This window comes from Pagrus pagrus (genome assembly GCF_965226575.1).
Source record: "Pagrus pagrus genome assembly, chromosome: 24".
NCBI classification, from domain to species: domain Eukaryota; kingdom Metazoa; phylum Chordata; class Actinopteri; order Spariformes; family Sparidae; genus Pagrus; species Pagrus pagrus.
Window position 1 is genome coordinate 17,873,606 of NC_140206.1, and position 16,855 is coordinate 17,890,460.

Below are 16,855 nucleotides of genomic sequence, written 5' to 3' on the forward strand. Positions count from 1 at the left end.
TAGTTTATTTTGACTCAATCCCGTATACACCGTCCTGTTGTCAGAAATGCTCACTCGAGTACCAAAATGTGGATTAGTCAGCGTCTGAAAATAGTCCTCAACAGATGCATTTCCTCCTGTTTAAAACTATGTTGTCCAGTGTTTTAGGTAAGATAAGATAAGATAGAACTTCATTAATCCTGAAGGAAATTCTTGTGCTAACGCTCAAAATTACAGTGCCATAATAGTAAAATACTAAAACACAACCGACTAATACAGAATACGTGTAAAAGGAGGAAATGCTGAGTGAAATTATATCCTGCTTGTATAAGAAAAGGAGGAGCTCTGCTCGGGCAGCCAAAGTCTGCTTGAACGGAACACTTTAAAAAATAAGACGTAAAATAAAACTGTAATATCCTGGCAGCAAGGGTGCCAAGAAATCCTGTAAAATATCCCTTATAAAAACAATGAAATAACCTTCAACTATGATCGATCACTGTTAAAAATCTAATTTTCTTAATACTTAATCAAAACCTCTTCATCAAAATACCATAAAACCAGAACATGCCAGCCATTAAACATTTGGTTTACATTTTAAACTAGGAGCCCCCTGCACTCACTCATAGTTACCAGTCACATAAATATTCATAACCCTAACCCTCATATTTCATCAAGGTCTATGCATTATTCCCTGAAAATTCCCCATAAACGACAAACGAATGCTCAAACTCTCAATGTTAAAGGAAGTGAGAAAATAATTCCAGGATCTAAACCAAAAGGTAATGTGGCATCTGACAAACTGCTAACAAACCAACCAACCAACTAATCAAACTACCAACAGACGTCCTCCTTGAAGGAAGTAGATACATCAACATGTTGTTCTACAGCTCGTAATGAGACTTAGAAATTGCAACAATGCACTATTGCTTGACTTTGACCTTGACATTATCAGCCAGTGTCGGCCTATCACAGACACATCAGTATTAGTGACTGTGTTATCAAGCAACACACCGATATTAGCCGGGAACATAAAACTGCAAACTGCTAAGCACATTGTATGACTCCATTACTCATGCACTGTCTGCAGCGCACCAAAGCTAATTGTAATGGTGGAGCAATGTCACATGTGTTTAATACATTGCTGAAAAGTTGATGAAAACACATTTATTTGACATAATTACATATGTCAATGAACAAATAAATCAATGTAAAACAACAGAACCGGTCCTTCTTTTACTGAAAAGTGTATTAAACTTAAACAGATTAATTAATAAGTAAATAAATAAATAAACAAACAAACAAACATTTGTGGAATTGTGATAAATTTGCAATTTTTAATGCGGAAAAAGCAAATTGCTATTTTTCTATTTACAGTAACATATGTATCATATTAATTCATATTGGACATGCCAGTTACCAGTCTTTTTTGTAATTTTATGGATACAGTTGTGTTTTTCAAAAATACAAATAAAAGTCTATAAAAATATCAATAATTTTGTTTTACAGTGTATTTGAATGGACAATAATACCACCCTTGTATGAGAATGTTAAGTGTAATGAATGCAGAGTCTGTTAATTGCTTAAGGGACACAGGAACATCCTGAGATATTCAGTCCACCCCCCATATTGACAAAATGAAAATTTGATCATACAGAATATTTAGCCATGTGCCAGCATGAAGGCAGCGTGAGAAAACAACTGCCTGCGCAGAGGTGATTATGTAAACTGTGCTCAACACAAACCAACCTGCGAGCATTACACTGTGTCTATATAAGATTCATTTTAGCCGCGTTTTTAAGTCATCCGTCTCGCACACATCTGACAGAACAGATGTGCCTCTATTTTAATCAGTCCAGCTGCCCACATAGACTGTGTAATAGCTGAGGTTTTGCGTTCCGAAGCGTATTTTTACGCTTCGTGTCTGTTTTCTTCAGTTTTACACGCGTAACGCCAGTGATTGTGTGTTGGGCTCAAAGCGCTGCCAAATCGTGGGAGACCTGCACTTCAATACCGTGCCTCAATGCATCCTGTGTAGCCACAGACGGAGCACTGGAGCTGATGCTACACCTCCTGTGTGGACACAGTGTTGGCTCTCTTTAGAGGCAGGAAATGTGTGAATGAGGTGTGTGTGCTGCTCATCTGCACAGCGAAATAAGCCAAAAGAGCGACTATTTACTGTATCCCCCATAAGTGTCTTCTTTTCTGCATTGAAAATCCTCTGAATCCGCCTCCAATGATCCCAGCATAATTAATCATTACTTAGACTGTCAGTAAGCCATTCAGCATTGAATTCTACTGCCTCAAGAGCCAAAACACAAATAGTCAAGTATGAAAAAGCCTTTGAATTTGATCTCACTCCACCAGAAATGGTCTGCAAGTCAAGTGCCAGACCAACCGGCCTGGCAGGGAGCTCCACATCCGAAACTTGTTTACAAATTAGCAAATGCGCCTAAACCCATTAAGTGGCTTTCTAAATGCTGCCACTGGGGGAACTGGTGGCTCCTCCTTGCCAGGCCTATGAGCTCGGCGGCCAAGCCTGGCAGTGACAGCCTGTCCCTGCGAGCTGACCAAGACCGAGGCAGTGTAAATGACAAATGGGATGAGGACCGCTGGGTAAGAAAGGAGGAAAAATAGGAGAGGTAGCCTGTGGCTCTTTGATAGAGAGCAGATCCGGTTTGTCATGGTGAGGTGGTGGGGATGATAGAGAGGGAAGGAGGGCAGGGGTGGGGGAGGATTACAAGGCCTTTGGCAGCCTCATACACCCTGTAGGATGACCGCAGGTCTGTCGCTGCTCTCCCCTCTCAACTTCTCCCCCCCAGACACACACGCACACACACACACAAACACACACACACACACACACACACACACACACACACACACACACACACACACACGTCCTCCAGTCTTTCTCATTTCTCTTCTGTTACCCCTTTTCTCTGTCTCCTGTCATCCCTCACTGCGAAGGAGCCGAGGAGCGAGGCATGCCTACAGGAGCTCCCGAGGATGTGTGAAGATTAGTCAAAGCTTCATTTCAAAGGTCCTGAAAATAGACTGCATACGTAACGAAGCCTACCACCTATGGACAGCATCAAAAAAGACATGAGATCTTTTTTTAAGGTGTCTTTGATTTCTGAATCAAAGAGTTTAATTGTACAGAGATGGGATTTTTTTGTTGGTAGGACTGAAGATAATAACTCTTCTGTAAAAATGTAAAGTTAAGCCTGTGACCATTTGTTTCACGCATGAAGCTAATGACCATTTATTCTGTAAATTGGCCAAACATCAGCTCAGTGGGCTGTTTGCCCTTTTTTCTTTTCTATTAAGAACCACAGAGTGGGACGTCTTGGCAGCTGTCGGTTTAATTGACAGCAGCTGAATACTGTTAATATTTTTCATGTATATCATATTGTTGTTATCATCGCCACACAGGCTACTTAAAATCTGGTTTTCCAGGATTTAGGGCTGTAAAGTAGCTTGTCCTGCTGGTCTGTGTCGGTCCTCACCCTTCTTCTGCACGAGCGTGGAGAGTAGAGAAAGGTTACTGAACAAACAGTCTTTAACAGTGATTACTGTTGGAATACAGAGCTATTCAACGCTTAATATGAAATTAATGCATACAGCCGCTTTAATAATGAAAGAGCAAAATATGTGCCACAGGTGTGGTGTGGCATAAAAAATGGTGCAAAGTGCAAAGGTTGAAATAAATATTGTGCACACTTGCTTTCCTCAGGGTATCTGGAAGTAGTCTAATTGTACACACTTGAGTTGAGTTGAACCCAATACAAGCGTGTATTAGACCAGATGCTTTCTGGGCAAACAACAACGGCATGATGACATACATACGCACAATATTCAACATCAACTCAAGATACTTGCAAGCAGCAAAATAAAGCTCAAAATGATATAACTAGATGACATAACAGAATCTGCTAAAAAAAAAATGTTTAATTATCATGAGTATCATCTGATTGTCACTGATTTACCACACCTTCAAAATCTGTTATAGGAAAGTGGAGAGTCAAGTTCCTCATTTATTAGATGAGCAGACAGAGAGACAATCTGTCTGTTGTGGTAAAGGGGCAATCAACACTGATTGAAGCTAGAGAGGTGGCAGGATAGGATGCCCTATATCTGGTTCAATTATATCTTTGTATCCCCCACATATAGCCAAATAGGCCATAATAAAGTATATAGCCCTAGAGCCATACAAACTGCTGGAATTCCTTCCTGATTAAAACCAAGAGAGTGAGAGAAATGGTTGGTGAATGCAGAATGGCTCATGCTGGCACTGACGAGTTAATAGAATATCCTTAGCTGACCACTGGTGACTAGATGTGACAACATGATGGACATCTTAGTGTTGCCTCTCTACTACGAGGTTTTCAGATTTTCTCCAGGCTTGTTTACTTGATAAGAGAAATCAGTCAGGACTGTGTGCAAATCTGTGCTGTGCTATCAAAGATTCACCCAGCAGTGACCAGTAATCCAACCAGTGTCTGTTCATATATGCTTCTGTGTGATATGCTCATGCTACAAGAATCAAACAAATCCAGGTCCACGCCCTGTAGCATCCTAAACTGGACTGCCTGTTGTGTTATATACACTGGTGACAAAACTGTGTTTACAGCCTGAGGTCAATGTGCAGCAGCTTATTTTACATTTCTTGTTGGAAGGAGGAAGTTAGGTGACCGCATACAAAGCACTTTGTGTTACTTTACTGTGTAAAGTCTGTTTGATTGATATGCGGACCTTTAATAAGATCGCAAATGATTATTTCAGCTGATAAAACGTAAGTCTGGATCAAAAAAATTTGAAAAGCTGAGGACAGAAGACATAAAAGCTGTTATATTTTTGGCCAATATCTGATGGAGAGTTTGTTTGCTTGCTTGTTTGATTTTCTTTTTTTTTTTTACGTAAGGTTTTTTGCTATGCTGCCAGTGACACTGTGATCTCTCACTGAGCACAGAGGAAACCCTTCATCATCAGCAGCGCTCCCACCGCTCAGAGGGGAAAGCATTAATCCCTCACATTTGTATTAAGGCTACTTTGACAGGGCCTCGGAGCTTAATTTAGGTCAGTTATGACAAAGCACAGAGTGGTCACAGCCGCAGGATTTGAGCAGCACTGAGGCGGGAGGTATAATGAGTGACAGCACTGATCGATTTCTAGCTATTTCAAGTGAAGCACCGTCCAAAAAAATAATACTTTTTTGTTTCTTTCAAGAAGTTTTCTAGGTTTGGGCATGTCAAAACATGCTGTTAGGTGCATTATGGCAGTGGTTCGCAAACTTTTCAAGGTCATGCCCCCCTTTGGAAGTCAAGAAAGTAAAAGTAAACACAACATTCTTTCTTTTATTTACAAGAAAAAAAACAAGACCACAACCTCTTCTTAGCCGCAAGTGCTTCAGTAGGACTCTTGTCAGAGGCTTGCACTTTTTACCGCCACCGTCCATTCTGACCACCTTCCTACAAGTTAAGTGGGGTGCAATTAGAACTTCCTTCATTTGGAAAACAAACAAAAAAACAAATTGTCTGTGAACATAATTCCGGCAACAGTTATGCTTTGTAGCAGGAAAGAAATAGTTCTATATAGTAAGTAATTTCTAAAAGACAGGAATGGAACAGCAATGACAACATCAGTATCGTCACAGGGACAGAGCTCCAAACCCTCACGACAAAATCCATGTGGTTGAACTGAACAAGTCGATGAAATGTTGGCATTTTGAAACCATGATAGATCGTCACCTGACAACGGAAATGTGTTTCCAGAGCCAAATACGAGCACAGTCACTCAGGTGCGTTTGGAGCAGCCGACGTGACTTAATCTGCACAAAACATCTGAGTTGAAATTTAAAAATGAATTTTTGCCAAGTCCTGGAAATACCATCAGGGTGTTATCTAAATGCCACAGCATGCTATTCTACAGAGTCTAATGCTAAAAAGTAGCAGCATCAGATGACAACAGAGCAGCGTGAGTGACGAAAATGACACAGAGTGAAATGGCACTGCAGCTCTGCGGACAGACGGTGACCCGGCTGAATGCCAAGTGTTCGAGCTTTGGGCACAAAATGTTCACAGACCAGAGAGCAATACGAGTTAATGCATGTGTTCAATTGCATTACATCACTCAGCCTGGAAATGAAGAAATGTCTGGTTTTATTTCCTCGTCTGAACTCTGAAGAAGCTTGTTGGGCTTTGTTGTTGGATCGATATATCATAGTTACATTTGGTATGGTAAGTGTAATGATTCAGCAGTGAACACTACAATATTACAGTGTGTGCACTTAAAGTGACAGTTCACCCCAAAATCAAAAATGCATATGAGAGTTGCTGAGTTTTCTAGAGCAGCCCAGTCACCAGGGTAAAATGTTGGCAGTTAACGTTTCTGCAAACCACAGATTAATTAAAATCTGTACGCGTCCTATTGGTACGTCTACAAAACGTGTCATATCACATTCACAGTGCAAGTTTTTTACCTGACTTGTCAGTAGGTGGAGGGGGCGCTGTGTTTGTGGCAGCCAGAACAGATATTTTAAGCCAAAACGTGATGTTTTCCTAACCCTAACCAAGTGGTTTTATAAAGTCTGAATCAGCAGGTAGGAATGATTCCCTGTGCCGTTCCTTTAGGCAGCAGGTTGAATGAGTCTGTTGCTGAAGCTGCTCTTAGCTTGTCCAGAGTTTTGTGGAGGAGGTGAGAGACATTGTCCATGATAGCCAGCAGTTTTGCCAGCATCCTGTCCTCCACCACCTCCTCCAGGGAGACGAGCTTAGAGCCAACAACAGACCCTGCCTTCTTTGAGTTTGTTCAGTCTGTTGGCGTCCTTCGCTTTGATGCCCGCCCCCCAGGACACCACAGAGAAGAAGATGGTGCTCGCAACAACAGACTGATAGAACATCTGGAGCATCTGGTTGCAGACATTAAAGGACCTGAGCCTCCTCAGGAAGTAAAGCCAGCTCAGGCCCTTCTTGTAGACTGCCTCCGTATTTGTAGACCACTCCAGTTTATTGTCCAGCACCACACCCAGGTATTTGTATGATTGCACTATGTCAACATCTGTTCCTCCAATGCAGACTGGACTAGAGATGTCTGCATTCAATTAAATGAAAGAGAACTAATTAAATTATCTTCATCAGTATTGAGAGAGAAAAACTTGAATCGATATGTAAGCCTCTTCCAAATCATGTCATTTCCTCTGAAAGGATCAGCAATCAAGAAATGAAAATAAAAATGATCTACTCAAACCCAGCTCAGCCAAAGACGGCTTCATACAGCTCGCCCGGCGTAATCCAAGTCTCCAGAAGCCCTGAGATCCCAAATTGACGTTATTCACATTCTCAAAGTGCCGCTGAGCTTGTGCACCCACTTCAGACAAGGTGCACGCCCACCCTTTTAGCTGTTCCTTTAACCACGCTGTGTGTTGTGATCAGATCGCGTCGCTATTTAAAAAAAACAACTATGAAAGCAGCAAATTATCTGTAAATATGGTGCTGGTGACAGTAAGAACAATGAATAATATCTGTATTATTTCAGCTACCATTATCACAGCAGGCACATTCTACAGAGAGTACTTCAACTAGACCGCTTACTGATGTAGTTTCACTTGAGCGAAGACTGCATATGAATCTTTGAGATGAGCATCCCTTCACATCTTTGAAACATCTGGCAATCATCTCAAACGACCTTTCAAGCTGGATTTCAATCCACCTCTGCCACTTTGTTGCATTTATACTTCAATAGGATCGGTGACAGACACATTACTGTGAGTGGCTAAGTGTAAGCGGGCTGTCTAAGATTTCTCTTCAGTGACATTCTGAAATTAGCTGCAAGATTCGGATCATTGAGATACTGTATGTGTAAAGGACAAAAAAATACATCTAACATTCTGTGAATCCACACTAACAGTGAGTGGCAAATGAATTGCACAAAAAGGAAAAATCGAATTTGAATGCAATCTATTATTTTACGAGCGCAGGATAGAAAACAGTAGCGGTCCTTTATCATTCTATCCTATGGAGAGGCATTGGCAAACTGACATCGTGACGGTAATGGTTCTTAATTGTGCTCTCTGTCCAGAAGATAATCTCTGCGGCGGCTCCCAGATTAAATGTTAATTATCAAAGGGAATGATGGGATGGGAATAGTTTGGGATAAGCCCAGCAAGGTCAGCTCCGCTCAGCCTCAGCCACGTTCAAGCCTCCTGTCTGTCAGATATGAAGTCGTCCACCAGACCGGGTCAGACGGGGACGGGGGAAGGTGAAAAGAAGACAATTAAAGTCGGGCTTTTTCTTGCGGCTGATGTCTGTAATTAGGCTAAAGCATTAAGCCCACAAGGGGCATGCCTGGTGTTAAACATAACCTCCTCTGACTGACAGTACAGCAGCGAAACAACCTCACCACAGCTGTCAGAGCACGTCAGCCCACGCCGATGCATCTGAGGGTCACATCATGTGGCAGAGTTTGGATGACAGCAGAGCAATGAGTCACACCAAGAATGACATTATGATAATGACTGGAAAAGACAAATGTGGACATTCGTCTACAACCTCTCTTTTTTTCACTTAAGCTGCAGATTAGCTGTGGTTGGCTAGGCTACGTCCTGTCTCCACAGACTACATGTATTTGAGGGTATTTTAGAGGATGACACCAGTGTCATTTTTTTTTCTATCATCATTAACGCCTGTGAAAAAAACCTGGGATGTATTTGCCTCTGAGACACTGCTACAGTACAACAGGCTCTCTCTTACCTCCCAACAAAATCCATTATAAAGTGCTGAGAGACACAGTGCTGCCTTGACTAATGCCATCAATCATGTTCAACAACACATGCTCTGCACTTTTGTCTCGCTGTGACTTTATTATGCAGCTAATTACCAGTTTAATGGGACTATTTTAACTTTTTCCATATTGTGTACTGTTACTTACTTCTGGTGTTAGTGATGTAGCGCACACAGCTAAATGCTGGGAGGTGAAAACACACAGAAATCACTGCACATTCACTGGAGGCACGATCTTTGGATTCTACTGTATAACAATGTACTCTGCAGCCTCAGAAAGGCATGTTAAGAAAATGATAGACTACATGTCTATGATGTACTACAGACAGATGTACTGATATCCCTACTTGTCTAGCTGTTCATTCTCTCATTGAGCATTTCTGTTATCGGTCTATCTAAAGAAGTGAAAGGTATTCTTGGGATGCGCTAACCATGTTCCAAGTTAAATGAGCTTCCACTACAGCACTTGGTATGAGAAGTTGAATCCATTGTGATCTGATCAAAGATTCTGTCTCCTCCATAGAGGACAATTTTGTGGGTTTCATAAGCCTTCAAAGTACTCTTTCCACTGTATGACATTGCTGTCTTGGGATGGACATTTTTGGGTTGATTTTTATTATCTGTGTTAGTAAAAATGCAAATGTGATTTTGACTTCTGGAAAAGAACTGAGAAATTCCTGTTTCAATTTGGCTTTTCTGCAATGATCAGTGCTGTTTCAAAGAAACAGCCTTTAGAACACACAGCCAGTTCTCAACCCCAATGCATCAAATACAGCAGCCTGGTTAGTGGCCCTGCTCTTCTACGTTTGACGCTGTGGTTACCCCTCACGCGTCACTTCTTGAAGCACCCCTATAGTGCAGTAGTGGGGGGATGGTCGAGGTGGTTGCATGGATCAAACAGTGGACTTGACCTGCAGGGAGCGGAGTTCGCCTACTGTTTGTGACCATTTGTCTGATTACTTAATTGAAGTTATGTGACTGAATGTAGTTATGTTCACTCAAAGTATGATCTTTGTCTAAAACTAACAAAGTAGTTTTGGTGCCTAAAGCTAACCAAACCATTTGACAACATCAATAACAATTCAAAAGTCATAATATGTCATAACGTGAACTGTTTGTCGGCAAGCATTATTTTGAAATACTAACCAGACGTTGCATGTTACATATGATTGCTAACTTGACTGTGGACCATGTGCAAAACTGACACTCCAGGGGTTTGTAGAACTATAGTTTGAAGCTTAAGTTCACTCACCAAGCTGCCGTATTTGACGAGTTGAGAGCGATAACATGCTCGAATACACCATTCATAATTGTAACTTTAGAGTTAAGGTGATAAAGCCAACTAGCTAACCTTACATGGTCTCATAGACATGTTCTCTGTGTTTTAATAGCGATGCGTTGGCTCTCTAAATCAGTGGAAAAGGATGTCTCTGTGAACTTCATTAATGGCGTTTTGACAACAATGAAAGTTGGTGACATTTGCAGTATTATAATCATGCCTTGTGATTGTCACAAAAACACTGATGGGTTCAACATTTCTGTGGGTTTTGATGTGAGGAAGGTCACCTCAAGTCATGTTTTAAGATCCTAATAAATAGGCTGTTAACTATAGCACACAAGCAAAGGTGAAAAAAGAGTGAGGAAAAAAGCTTTAATAGCAGCATGAATTGACTCATCAGCCCAGATTCTCCATCCTGTAAATTGTTCTCGCTCAATAGTTCATACAATGCCAGCCGCATACAGATGTTGCCCAGCTTAATTATTTTGAGATGTTTTTTGAAGAAGGTAAACAATGTAAGTCTGGTGTCTGGGTTTTTCTAATTTTTAGTGAGAAACTCTTTGATGCGATGTGACTTCTCTCCCAATAACGAGGCACAAGTCTTCTCCTCTTTGTTTACTTTGACAATGAGAGATGACTGTTTCACAGCATCAAAGGAAACAGCAGTGAGTTCATTAGCTGATCTAGGGCGAGCCAGCTTTGGGCACAGATACACAAATCTATGCATGTATTCTGTGTCTGTACATTGGGTGTGTGACTGAATCACAGGCTTGTGGTGTGAGGGCTGCCTGTGAATCAGGAACAGTAATCTCAAATCCAGAATTGGTGTCGCTGGCAGGGGTGTCACGATTTTGATTCTGAATCTTTTTTGTTGAACACAGGAATCTTTATTTGAAATTGCTTAACCCTAACCCACAAAGAGCCACCAAAAAAAGAAAATATGCCTATCTTTTTAGACAAGAAATAAAAATGCAGCGAGACGTGACCAATAAAATCAAATCAAATTTAAGATTTGGATAATCACTCACAGTAGCTGGTCACTGCTCACATCCAATAGTAGATGCAGCAATAACATCCCGAGGCCTTATCATAGAGGGGATCTGTTAATCACAAAGTAATATTTTCTTAATGTGTGATTTTAATCTTCACAGTTAAATTTCAGTAAGATAAATGTGCAAGAAATATGTTATTAAAATCTGGAAAAAGTCATTCTTACACCGTATTTAGTTGAAAAATATTAGTTTTACCTTTGTGGTTTTCTGATTATAAAAGAAATTCAGAATCCCTTTTTATACCATTGATTCATGTTGTCTGCTGCACTGGAAAAAATCTCCTCATAATCACACTATCATGAAGGGATGTCAAACCATGAAGTAGTTACTCCCTCTAACAAAGCTGATCTTTATATGTTTAATATGATGATTAACACCTTTAATCAAGATGAAAACACTACAGTGCAAATACAAAATTGTACTTAGATTCAGTACTTTTCAATATCAGGTGCACTGTAAATATAATGTACACTATGACTCAAAAGTTTAGGGTCACTAAGAAATGTCCTTATTCTTAAAGCAACAGCACTTTCCAATTAAAATAACATTAAATTCATCAGAAAAATGGCTGATTTTTAATGGAATATCTCCACAGGTGTACAGAGGTCCATTTTCAGCAGCCATCACTCCCGTGGTCCAATGGCACTTTGTGTTAGCCAATCCTAGTTTGTCGTGTTAAAAGGTTAATTGATCTTGTGCAATTATGTCAACACAGCTGAAAACTGTTGCTGATTAAAGAAGCAATATAATCGGCCTTCCTCAGGCTAATTAAGTAGAGGAGCTTCGGCATTTTTGGGGGGTTTTATTACAGTCTCAAAACGGACACAAAAAATAACCTTTTTTTCTGTAACTTATCAGTCTATTTCCGTTCGGCGAAATGAACGCCATTCCATGCGAGAAATTGCCAAGAAATTGAAGATCTCATACAAACAACTCCTTTCAAAGACCAGCACAAACTTCTTCTAACCAGAATAGAAAAAGAAGTAGGAGGCCCTGGTGCACAACTGAACATGAGCACAAGATCGGATCAGAGTCTCTCATTTGAGAAACAGACACCTCACAGATCAACTGGCAGCTTCATTAACTGGTACCCGCAAAATCCAGTCTCAATGTCAAAGGTGGAGGGACGACTCCAGGATGCTGGCCTTCTAGGCAGAATAACAAAGAAAAAGCCATATCTGAGACTGTCCAATAAAAAGAAAATATCAAAATGGGCAGAACACAGACATTGGACAGGAAGACTGGAAAGAAGTGTTTTGGACTGATAATTCTAAGTTTGAGGTGTTTGCATCACATACTGTGGAAGAGAGTTTATGAGACACAGAACAAATGAAAAGATGCTGGAAGAGTGCTTGACTCTATCTGTGTATAGCTCCAAACTATTTAGGGAAGAAGTAGTCAGCTGGTATTCTGCTTATAATTGAAGGACCAGCACAGCCTCCACATCTCAATCCTATTGAGCTGTTGTGGGAGCAGCTTGACTGTATGGTACTTAAGAAGGGCCTATCAAGCCAATCCAACTTGTGGGAGGTGCTTCAGGAAGCGTGGAGAGACATTACTTTAGACTACCTCAACACATTCACAGCTAGAATGCCAAGGCTGTAATTGCTGCAAATTGACAATTCTTTGATGAAAGCAAAAGCTTGAAGGACAAAAAAATCATTATTTCTAACCTTGACAATGTCTTTAGTTTTCATAGAAACCACGACATTTTTCGGGTGACGTCAACCTTTAAAGTAGTGCAGAGTCATGGAACAGAACACTGAGACCTTTTTGTTTTTGATGTGATAAATATCTAGGAACCTCCAGAAGTGTTTTGGATGAGATTTTAACTTTCATCTGTGAGCAGGTAGATAAGAATTCAAAGCATTTCTCTGTGATGACAGTGTGTTCACCAAGGACACCAGGTGGTGGAATGTTATCCACTGCACTGTGATGTTTGATTAACTTCTAAAGCTAAAAAGGGTTTGATTGAGGTAAATCCAACTAAAAAATCAAGGACAACAAAGATAAATAAAACAGAAACCAAATATGTAAAGTATGTAACTAAAATATGTAAAACAAGCTTTCTTCTTACTCCTCTTCGCCCTCAGCAAAATGCTTCCCGGGATACACATGCAGAGTGAAAGCCATCGACATAGGAGGGGAAAAAAGGGAGTGGGGATGTGCCAGAGTCATTCTGCTGCAGCAAACCCCTCTCGACTGTGGAAAAGTGCGATTGGTTACACATCCATTCAGCCGGGGCTCTACCCCAGTGATCCACCGGCGTATGTTCATTAAATTCTGCAGAGCTAATTAGAATCTATTTGACATCCGTGGGGAGACATTTGCACAGCTTGCAGAACTGCACAAACAATTCACGGGCACAAGCAGCCGTGCACACTGCAGGCATTTTAAATGGGAAAAGATGCCGTTACAGCAAGCAAGGAATTGTAAAGTAAGTAAATAAAGCATGGGACTTTACTCGACTTGAAATGCCTTATTAGTCGTAACTGTGCAGGTAATGATGGCACTTTTTGCTATTAATCCCCCTTAACCAATACAAGCAGCCAATGACAGCCAATGTTTTTCATAGTACATTTGTGTTACCTGACTGCTGTCTCAGCACGGCACTGACTGACCATCACAGTATAAAATCCATGAGTTTATATTTCTCAAGGCTTCTTCACTTTGATTTTCACTCATGCCATCCGTGATTTAGATAGAAGAAAGGCCTATCAGGTCTTATAAGTGGAGAAACAAAAGAAAATGGTCTAATGGCCAATTAGTGAAAACAATTTTTGATTTTATTCCAAATGTAAATATTCCATTACATTAACCGACTAATGGTGCTCAGGGGAAATATTGACTGTGAGCCCCCTTAGATGCTGTGTTAGTTTTAATTTTGACACAGGTAGACAAGACAGCATTTAATGCAGGCCTCGCTTTGAGGCCCTTAACTTGACTGGCGCATATTCAAAAACAAATTTGCCATTAATCCAATTAACACAAGCCGGTTGACAGGCAGAATTAGGGGCCCCAGGGGAAGCCGAGTTTTACTTGCTACTTGGCGATTTAGCAATGTTAATAGCAACCCCAAAGCCTAAAATTAAATCCCAACTTACTCATATTTTCTAAACAGACACAGTCTAGATTCAAAACATCACCTACTGCAAGAGCACAGAAGCCATTTTATTATGAGGGACTGCTGACAGCAACAACAATACTGTCAATAATCTGTAAAATGACAATTCATGTGATTCGTATGGAAATGCATTGCTTTTGAGACAAAAGCTAGGACTTGCAATTATGTCTTGGCATCTAATAATTATCAGTCAGTGGACACTTCACATTGTGATTTTGTATTTACATTTTAACCATGGCAAAAAAAGTTTTTAAGAGACTGCAGTATCATGAGCTTTATTTCCAAAAACAATGTTCATCACATGTCAGTCAGTCTTTCTGAGTTTGGTTTCAGCAGCATCATTGCTATACTGCACATAAAAGTGGTAAATTAAATACATTTTGAGGGAGACTGCTACATTTAGCTGTTCCTAAGAAAATAATGTGAAATATAAAATAAGATGTTAGGCCTAACTGAATAGAGTCCCTGAAAACTGCATAAAGCACAAATGTGAGCTTATGAATAAACATCCTTCATATGAAAAATGAAATAGAAAGTGGAAAATAAAATGTACAATAGAATGATTAAAATGAAAACTTAATGAAGTGCTACATATAGCTGTTCCTGCTCTCAAGTTAGTGCTATGAGGATACAAAAAATAGAAAACATAAAGGTATTTACTGAATATGTGCTGCCCTCTCCTGGCACGCAATGTCTCCATTGGGAATTTTGAGTTCTAGGTTTGACCCTTTGAAGTTGCCGTTGCTGGTCAGTGTGGTGGACTGTTTGGTCACGATGTTAACATCGGTTTGAATGTTACTGGGAATTCCTATTATGTGATAGCATCGAGCTAACAGACAAAGTGCTAGTTATATAAAATCGATTCAGCAATCATTAAAAAAAGACTCATGATACTCTTTTCCACCCCTACTCTGTTATAAATTCAAAATTGTCACAATTGTCGTTATGCAATGAAATGTCTGTTTTAATTCCCTAAGCTACACACCCAAAAAGCAAAACCTGAGACCTACTGATTAATGAATACATAATAATCATGTCAGAATAATAACTTTTCGTAGTGAAGTGTTGAGGATGAGTTCTGAGGATGAAGCTGCTCTGTAGTCTGGTGGTATGGCAGCAGATACTTCTGTATCTTTTGCCAGATGGCAGCAGGGTGAACAGACTGTGGCTGGGGTGGGTGTTGTCTTTTAGTATCCTTTGGGCTCTGTGCAGACATCTCACTTCACCAGTATCACCAATGCTCGGTAGATTGAGTACCATCATGGTACTGATCTTGTTGTAACACTGATTGAACTCCAACAAACACTATTCCGGTCTCTCATTCTAGTACATGATGTAATGCAGAACATTTTTGGATTGTCAGTGTCTCATTTTACAATAACAAGGCTTTAAATGAATGTGATTATACAGGTAGTCATGTTGACAGCTGAGTGAGAACATGGCAGCAGAGAGCAGGAGTGTCGCAGTGGGAATAGTTGGTGGCACCTTGGTAAAGGCTGAGCGTTGTTACTGCAGATGGAACATGAGCCAATCAAATCTAAACCCAGGTTGTTGGGCTTTTTTACACTGTGTCACATTGTGTTCGGTAAACTCACCTCGATGAGCAAACACAGAAGGGATGAGGTATTAAAATCCACAGGTCAGTGTCGGTGTAAACAAGCACAAACCCGGACGAATCACCTTGAAAAACAAACTGCAAACTCGGTCTGTCACATTCCAGTGTGGAGTGCGATGGCGAGACCCCGAGGCCTGCGACCGCCCGACTGTTTGTCACTTCATAAATGTCAGCGGACTCGTCAAACTCCGGCCATATGTCAGTCCGAGTCAGGGCTACCTCCTTCTCCTCCTCCTCTCCTTAACTTCCATCCGTGACGGCGGGCCCGAGGCAGGTCTGCTGCAGCTTCGACACCCACATCATTAAAGCCTCATCATCGCGGGCCATCCACGTGACGGTACACACTCACACACAGGCTGTTAGAAGACTGACAGGCCTGATGTAGAATCTCTGACAAAGCTCCCGCTAAACAGCCAGCGAGGATGAATCAAATGGGCAACCACATGTCTATCTGGTCCAGGAAAAAGACAGGCCTGCACAATGTCTTCCCCTCCAAATTATTTCGTCTTTTCTCTGACTTTGCCCCCCATAACACTCACCCACTCTCACCACCCTCCCGTCATGCGGCTGAGTTGAGTGGGGATGTCAGCCCCCTCTTAGTTTTCCAAATTGCTCCCGAAACCTAGCCAGCCATGGCAGATCTGCATTCGGCAGAGGACGGAATGAGGGCACACGGAGAGGAATAAGTTTCCGAAATGAAACATGTAGATGTTGCTGAGCATGATGGCCCCCGGGAAACGGGCTTTTTAAACAGGGTGAAGGAGTCACTTAGTCATACCGGCGGATAAAAGCCAACCTTGAGGATACTCGTGCAAGGACGAGGAGGCGATTTTAATGATTTGATTATTGCTGCACCGATGTGTGTGGGCATTTGGATGTGTAAAGCAGTCTCTTTGATGAGGATGCAAATGAATTGATAGCAAAAAATGAGAATTCAAATCGGAGTCAGAACTGCACACACATCAAAGATACACAGTAACCAAGTACACTGGTACAGTTCGGACTGAGCATCCTCTCAACATGAGATAT

At 41.0% G+C, this 16,855-nt stretch overlaps 1 protein-coding gene across 1 annotated transcript in view; it reads right to left on the reverse strand.

Annotated features, from left to right (window-relative positions):
* nlgn4xa (neuroligin 4 X-linked a) overlaps nt 1–16,855 on the reverse strand; it is a 112,665-nt gene that overhangs the window by 18,454 nt on the left and 77,356 nt on the right. The gene's annotated exons all lie outside the window — the stretch shown is intronic.